The following is an 8,367-nucleotide window of genomic DNA, read 5'->3' on the forward strand; positions in this document are numbered from 1 at the left end:
TTGTGGTTTAATCTCATATTATGCTGATCGCCCTCCCTTGAGAGCCTAACCATTTTCTCTGGCGTGGCAGGAAGGTGCTGAGCAAACATCCCCCTGCCCCCCTCATTCTGTCTGGGTTCTGCTCCTTCTCCTGGTTCAGCCACGTGGTCAGGTGGGTGACTTAAACCCACCTTAGAACTGAGGTAGGACCCAGTCATCATAAATCACAGGGCTGAGAATGAGGAAAGGCTGGTTCTCCAAGGAAACTCAGCCCAATGTTTTGTTGCTATGTTGCTGGTGGTAGAGGATGCAATGCCAGAGATCTAACCCTCTAACCCAGGGCCTTCAACATGCAAGGCATGAGCTCAACCTTCTGAGCCACATCCTTTAATGCCAGAGCAATATATATATATATATATATATATATATATATATATATATATATATAGCTTTTTGGGTCACACCTAGCAATGCGCTCAGGGGTCACTCCTGGCTCTGCACTCAGGAATTACCCCTGGCCATACTCAGGGGACCAAATGGGATGCTGGGAATCAAACCCAGGGTCAGCCGCGTAAAAGGCGAATGCCCTACCCTCTGTGCTATCACTCCAGCCCCGCAATATATATATATATATATATATATTTAATTAGTGAATCACCGTGAGGGTACAGTTACAGATTTATACATTTTTGTGCTTATGTTTCCCTCATACAAGTTCGAGAACCCATCCCTTCACCAGTGCCCGTTCTCCACCACAAATAAACCCAGCCAGAGCAATATTTTTAAAAGACCAAGCATCTTATTTTTAAAAATACATAGTTTTAACTTTTGGGGTCACACCCGACATTGCTCAAGGGTCACTCCTGGCTCTGCACTCAGGAATCAATCCTAGTGGTGCTCAGGGAACCATATGGGATGGCAGGGATCGAACCTGGGTGGGCCATGTGCAAGGCAAATGCGCTACCCGCTGTACTATCACTCCAGACCCAACCAAGCATCTTGAAAAATGACAAGTATCATCTGTGGAGAAGACCATATGCGTGAAAATAGCACCAGACAGGAGAAGCCTGCTCGTGCTCATTCGGGCAAAGAATCTGTGGCTCCTGCTTATCTTCTAGAAATAGGTCCACTGATGGTAGAAAAATTGGTGTAGTAATGGAATATCTCCCCCTGCTAACTGCCCCCCTCATTAAAGTAAAATTATTTTAATGATAAATGCTCTGTGTTGGCAACTCTAACATATATATATATATATATATATATATATATATATATATATATATATTAAGTCAGCATGTGAGCCCTGAGGACCCTAGGCATGCAACCTATTCATGTTTAAAAATACATTTTGAAAAAGCTATTCACAAGGCCCCTGGCCCTTTCAGTGCATTTACACCAAAAAGACTCTCCCAAGCAGAGATGTGCTGATGACAATGGCTAGACAAGTTATTTTTACTCTGATCAAATGTATGTACCAGGCCTTCCGTGTGGTGGCTGCAGAGGCCGACTTGGTGCAGCACAGCGAGCTCAGAATAGCTGCAGGATCAAAGCAGAAAGAGGCAGGAAGAGTGTGTCCTCCTCAGCCCTACTTTCTCCCACAAGGGTCATTGTACTCAGAGTATCCTGAGCTTCCTGAGAGTATTTCTGATTCCCCATCACTTCCCGGGATTTAGGTAATGGAGAGAAGAACAGAGAGCCCTGGAGAAGCTTCAGATCAGATAAACTGAGTCCTGCCCAGGGGAAAGCGAGCTGCAACTAAGTCATTGTTCTGAATGTCTAGTTTGAGTCCATTTGGCTAATGTGCTTCCCACTGTGACCCTAGAGCACAATTTCTTTTTTTTTTCTTTTTTGGGTCACATCCGGTGTGATGCTCAGGGGTTACTTTGGCTCAGCACTCAGGATTTACTCCTGGCGGTGTTCAGGGGACCGTATGGGATGCTGGGATTCGAACCCGGGTTGGCCGCGTGCAAGGCAAACGCTCTACCCCCTATGCTATCACTCCAGCCCCACAGCTTCTTTTTCCTTTTCTTTTCTTTTTTTTTTTTTTTGCTCTTTGGGTTACACCTGACAATGCACATGGGTTACTCCTGGCTCTGCACTCAGGAATTACTCCTGGTGGTGCTCAGGGGACCATATGGGAAGCTGGGAATCAAACCCGGGTCGGTTGCGTGCAAGGCAAACACCCTACCCACTGTGCTATCGCTCCAGCCCCCAGGGGCACAACTTCTTAAAATACTAAAATACAGATTAAAATACTAACAAGGATGGTGTGCAGAGATAGGGTAGGAGGTTAGGTACTTGCCTTGCATACAGGTGATCTCAGTTCCATCCCTGTTGCCACATATGGTCCTCTGAGCATCGCCGGAGGTGATCCCTGAGCACTGCAGGGTATGACTCCCAAATATGCATATGAGGACAGAGATGTAGCCCAGCAGTAGAACACTTGCCTTGCTGTATGAGGCTCTGTGTGCAACTCTGTGTTCCCCCTCCGTTCCCTGTACCAAACAAATTAAAAAGGCTGAGTCCAGGGATGTGGAACCTCTGGCAGGCCCTCACATGCTGAGTGTGATCCTGGGGGACTCAGATCCTTTTGTGATCTGGGGAACCACCCCAAGTGTGTGATCTAAGATAAGCACTACAACCAGAGAGTGTGAGCACTGAACCAGGAGTGCCTGACCCTTATCACTTCCACAGCATCTGGAGGAAAGGGGGAAATAATCAGTAAATCGGCCATATTTATGATCACTGGTTACCACAGTGATTATTAATACATTGTGCCGTGGGGTGCCCTTCTGAACTGCAGTGAGAATGCCATTCCACCTTGGTTCTGACCCCTATACAGAAATGATGACTGTCCCCAGCATATCCAGAAACTGGGTCTGATGTCTTCACCATGAAATGTCCAGGGATTTCCAGGCTTTGGTTCCGGTATCGCTGTATCACTGCATCACTGTCATCCTGTTGTTCATCAATTTAATTGAGCGGGCGCCAGTAATGTCTCCATTCGTCCCAGTCCTTAAATTTTAACAGCCTCTCCTTACTCATCTTTCCCAATGATTGGAGGCTCTTTCAAGGTCAGGGGAATGCGACCTGTTATTGTTTTATATTTGTTATATTGAATATGCCACGGGGGGGGGGCTTGCCAGGCTCCCCGTGGGGCTTGTCAGGCTCTTCCATGCGGGTTTCAGGTAAGTGACAGTTATTCCTTTCACATTGCTGCAAAATGAACTTTCTAATACCCCAGTGGAGTGACACCACTCTCCTGTGTAAAACACTTCAATGCTTTCCTTTTTTGTTTGTTTGTTTGCCTGTTTGCAGGGGCCAGGGGCACTGCTAGGGACAAGCTCAGGGCTTCACCCGTGAAAGACATGGTCTGCCTGCTGCTGACTCTTTTTCAGTATAAAGTTCTTACCTCTTAGCATAGTTTTAAAACACTTAAATAGGGACAGAACAATAGTACAGCAGGGAGGGTGTTTGCCTTGCACATGGCTGATTCAGGTTCGATCCCCAGCATCCCAGATGGTCTCCCAACCTCGCCAGGAGTAATTTCTGAGTACACAGTCAGGAGTAATCCCTGAGCATCTCAGGGTGTGACCCCCCAGCACCTCTCCCAATTCGAACATTTAAATAAGATTTAAAGACAAATATGGAATAAACGTGCAGTCAATTTAATGAGCAATAGTAAAGAGTAAAGCAGTAAAAAAGAAGGCTCAAGAACCATGTGAGGAACTGAAGTTTATAAAGACCTTTTTAGTGAAGAATGAGTGTGCTAAGTTAGATACAAAGCTGGTTAACATCCTACAAGGACAGTAGCCTGTAACCTGTAAGATAATCTCCCCCACGGGACAGAAAGGACTTGCATCTCTTCCAGGCACAAATCTATTCATTTATGAGGAGGCTATTCATTGAGAGTGAGCAGCAAAGCACACAGGATGCAATCTTACCATCTCTTACTCAGGAAGACAATGAAAGTCGAAGTTGTCTAACTACTTCCAGGCTTTCTGAAAGTTCTCCTAACCTGCAATAACAGGGCCCTCGCCTACTCTGCCCAGCTCATTCCCACCATTTCTGAGATTCTCTCAGAAAATTGTGGGAGCCATGTGCAATATATATGCTCACTCCTGCCCTCCTTCCTTCACAGGGCTGTTCCTTCTCCCTAAAAACTCTTCCTCGTTCCACTCCGTTCCAACCCTCCCCTTGCCCCCTCCCCCACCCACAGATAGATTTGGTCAACTTTTGGTGAACTCCTGAAGGATGGTTTCAAAAGTCTGGGAGAGACGGTGTGAGGGAATGGAGGATATACTCTGTGTCAGGAGACCAGGCTTTAACCCTTAGCACCACACGGTCCAGGAAAAACAAAAACAAAAACAGCCCAGCACAGAACTAGGAATTACCCCTCAGTACTTCTGGGAATGCTCCGAAAACAAACAAACAAACAAACAAACAAAAACCCCTCAGCCAAGCCACTCTAAGGCTTTCCAATTCAGCCCCTCCTTCCATGCTCCCCCATTCACCTGGAATTGGGACCCCTCAGTTGATCTTGTGCAACTCTACAATAGTCACACAGCTGCTGTGCGCTGGGCGGGGTTCCGTGCTTCGCTCAGTTGATTGTGTGTGATCCTGTCAAGGCCCCAGGAGGCAGGTACTATTAATAGCCCACTGATTAGTAAGAAAACGGAGGCCCAGAGAGGCCCAGATCCTTTGTCTGCAGTTCAGTGCAAGAGCCCCGGGACTCTGGGGGTGGGGTACCAGGACTGGTGCCAGGACCTCTGGGGCTGTACCTGGTGATAGTTAAGGAACCATGTGGTGGCACAAATTGAACCTGGGTAAACGCTCCCGGTCCCCAGAAAACATTTCTTTTGTCAATAAGTTCATCTTTTAAAAATATTTTATGAGCGGCTGGAGAGATAGCACAGTGGGTAGGGCGTTTGCCTTGCATGTGGCTGATCCGGGTTCGATTCCCAACTTCCCATATGGTCCCTCGAACACTGCCAGGAGTAATTCCTGAATGCATAAACCAGGAGTAATGCGTGTGCATCACCAGGTGTGACACAAAAAGCCAAAAAAAATTTTTTTTTATGAGGTGGGGCTATGCCCACAGTGCTCAGGGGAAGTTTGGTGCAGAGGTGCAGATTACAAGGTAAGCACTTTACCCCTGTACTCTCTCTCCAGCGCCTTTGAAAATATTTTTGTTTATTTATTTTGGGGCCATCCCTAGAGATGCTCAGGGGTTACTCCTGGCTCTGCACTCAGGAATTATTCCTGGAAGGGCTTGGGGGACCATAAGGGATGCTGGGAATGGAACCTTCGTTGGTCACCTGCAAGGCAAAGGCCCGACCCGCTGTACTATAATTCCAGCCCCACCTTTTTCAACCTTAAGGATTTCTCTGACCTGTTATTTTCTTATTTCGTGGTTCCAGGCTATACAAATATATTGCCATTATGCTTTCCAAGCCACCTGCTTATTAACCATAAACTGCATGGTGGAAGTACTCACTGTATTATTTGTTTTCTTGAGTTTTGCTAAATGCAACCAGAAGAAGGAACGAAATGATGTACCAGATGAAAGTGTTTCCAAAGTAAATGAAAATCGGGGGCTTTTGAGGAACTCAGGTGTGGCCCTGGGGGACTATGTGTATGCAGCAGCTGTTACCTCCGCGCCCTAAATCTGTGATTGTGAGCAGATGCTGTCGGTTGCTGTCAGAAGCAGAACCTTTACTGTGTATAACATATTTAAAAGTAATAAGAAAAAAATATTTTTTCTTATTCAACTAATAAATTTTTTCTAGTCTCATTATGAATATAAGTGTGTCTGGTCTAGCAAAATCGTTTGTCACTTTTAAGACATCTTATTTAAGGTAAAGTGGTACAGAATGGGAACCAATACAGAGCCCATCAAATCCTCTGTATAACGGGGCATTCGATATTGACATATACCCAGGCCTGTCATCTTCTTTTTCAGTTAAATATGATGATAATAGTTCTTTATACTATATATAGAGATGCCTAGTAGAATAATTTTATTTCAGAATAAAGAACCGAGGGGCTGGAGTGATAGCACAGTGGGTAGGGCGTTTGCCTTGCATGCGGCCAACCCGGGTTCGATTCCCGGCTTCCCATATGGTCCCCTGAGCACCGCCAGGGGTAATTCCTGAGTGCAGAGCCAGGAGTAACCCCTGAGCATCGCCAGGTGTGACCCAAAAAAGCGAAAAAAAAAAAAAGAATAAAGAACCGAAGGAGCTTCTGACCATGTTTACAGCAAGATTTTTTAAAACACCTGGTTTTAAAAAAAAAGGATTTCCCCCATTTTCTACTTTGACTAGTATACTATCATCCCGTCAGACACAACTGTTGCAAGTGACTAATGTGAAGTGGGGAGGAGAGAGCTGGGAGCCAGAGCAGGATGCCTACAGCTTGCCTCTCAGTCACCAAACCTAGGTAGGGCTGACCGGAGCCTGCCATGAGTCCCTGCACGATTCAGACCTGATGTCCCACCATTCTCACACCGTGGTCATCAAACTGCACCTGGGTTCTGCTTATTCACCAGCACAGGGAATGATTCCTGCCACCCCATCCCTCAGGGAGACATGGAGCCCAGACTGCAGCGAGGAACTGCTTTCTGCAGGGAAGCAGTCGGTCCTAATTCTTACCCAGCCTTTTCTTGCTCACAGGAAAAAAACTTCAGGTGAAGACGAAGAGCGAAGTCGGTTTTATTTAGGGATAATGAAGAAGGAAAGAGCGAGAGAATAATATTAAGAGAGAGTGTGGGCTTATCTCAAAGGGAGAACTAAGACTTACATATCACAGAAGCCAGAGCAATGGGACAGCGGGTAGGATGTTTGCCTTGTACATGGCTGACCCAGGTTCCATCCCCAGTATTCCATATGACACTCCAAGCACCATCTAGAGTAATTCCTGAGTGCAGAGTTAGGAATAACCCCTGAACATTGCAGATTCTGGACCCAAAATAGAAAAAAAAATAAAATTAAAAAGTACACGCTCAGGAGAGATAGTACAGTGGGTTGGGCACCTGCCTTGCATGCAGTAAACCTGGATTCAATCTCTGCCACCCTATATGGTCCCCTGAGTCCAACAGAAATGATTCCTGATTGCAGGAACAAGGAGTATTCCTTAAGCACTGTTGGATGGCCCCAAAACAAACAAAACAGGAGTAGGCATCTGAGGTAACACTCCCCCATCCCAGGGGGCAGAGGGGCGGGAGGCTCCCAGGCGGTACTCAGGGAACTCAAGGATACTCCCAGTGATACTCAACCCCAGGGCTGGATGGTTCAACGGTCAGGCAGGCACAGTGGTGCTGGGCATCCAGTTGTTACGAAGCACAGCACAAGATGTGCGTCTCTCATAGGATCAGCTTGACTGAAACTTCTGACAAGAAGCACTGAACTAATTGTGGAGCACTTGTCTCTGCCTCCGGGCAGGGCCCACTTTCATGCTTTCTGGAAGTGGAGGTGAGGTGAGAACCCACCTTTGGCAGCTACTGAGATAAGCTGCAGTTTCTTTGTCGGAGGTTCTGAAGTAGTTCACACCTAATCTTCTCTACTTCACCAGTGAACTGCAGGCTCTTAGGAATGGTTTATGGACTCACTTACACAGAGGCAGCGTTACAGTCATCAGTCAAACAACAATCCATTCGACACAGTGAAGGACTGAGGTATTTAAGGCTGGCCCTGGAGCTTCCGTGTTCCCGGTGAGATCTCAGCAGCAGATGGGGTTCCCTGCAGGTGCTGACTGCACAGTGTTACTGCAACACTGACCGGGCACGAGGCAGCCTGAAGACTCCAGTGTCACTTGACAGCTAGAAGCTGGGGGCCACTCCGAGTGCAATGAGGGGGACTCTGCGAGGCTCCTTTTCACATTTCCTCAGGCTGGACTCGTCTTTTGCTGTCTTCTACTCTTTCTCAGGTCATTTCCCTCTTTTTTCGAACAAGTTCTTGCTCTTGTGGCGGCAGATGATGATGTTCCCTTGGGTTCTTGTGGACAGTGAGGGAGAAGAGCACGGCCACCCCAGCTGTCTTCAGAGTTTCTGCTGTGTGTTTACAGCTGCCCTAGGCATCACGCAGCAATCGCCATGTCCGACAACTCAACTCACGTTCTAGAGACCCGAGTTTATAGTCCATAGCTCACCCCTTAGCTTTTCTGCAATCTGATTGCTTCTGCCTTATAGGAACGATAAGATTTTGTAAAACTGACCCTCTGGGAAAAAATTACATTTTCAAGGCTTTCTTTCTATATTTTTTGTACAAATCATGTTTATTTTAAAAATTATAGATTTCCTTTGCTGGGGGCCTTTTTGGGTCACCCATGGTGATGCTCAGGAGTTACTCCTATCTCTGCACTCAGGAATTGCTCCTGAGGGTTCTCAGGGAA

The sequence above is a fragment of the Sorex araneus genome, chromosome 4, assembly GCF_027595985.1.
Source record: "Sorex araneus isolate mSorAra2 chromosome 4, mSorAra2.pri, whole genome shotgun sequence".
Classification (NCBI taxonomy): Eukaryota; Metazoa; Chordata; class Mammalia; order Eulipotyphla; family Soricidae; genus Sorex; species Sorex araneus.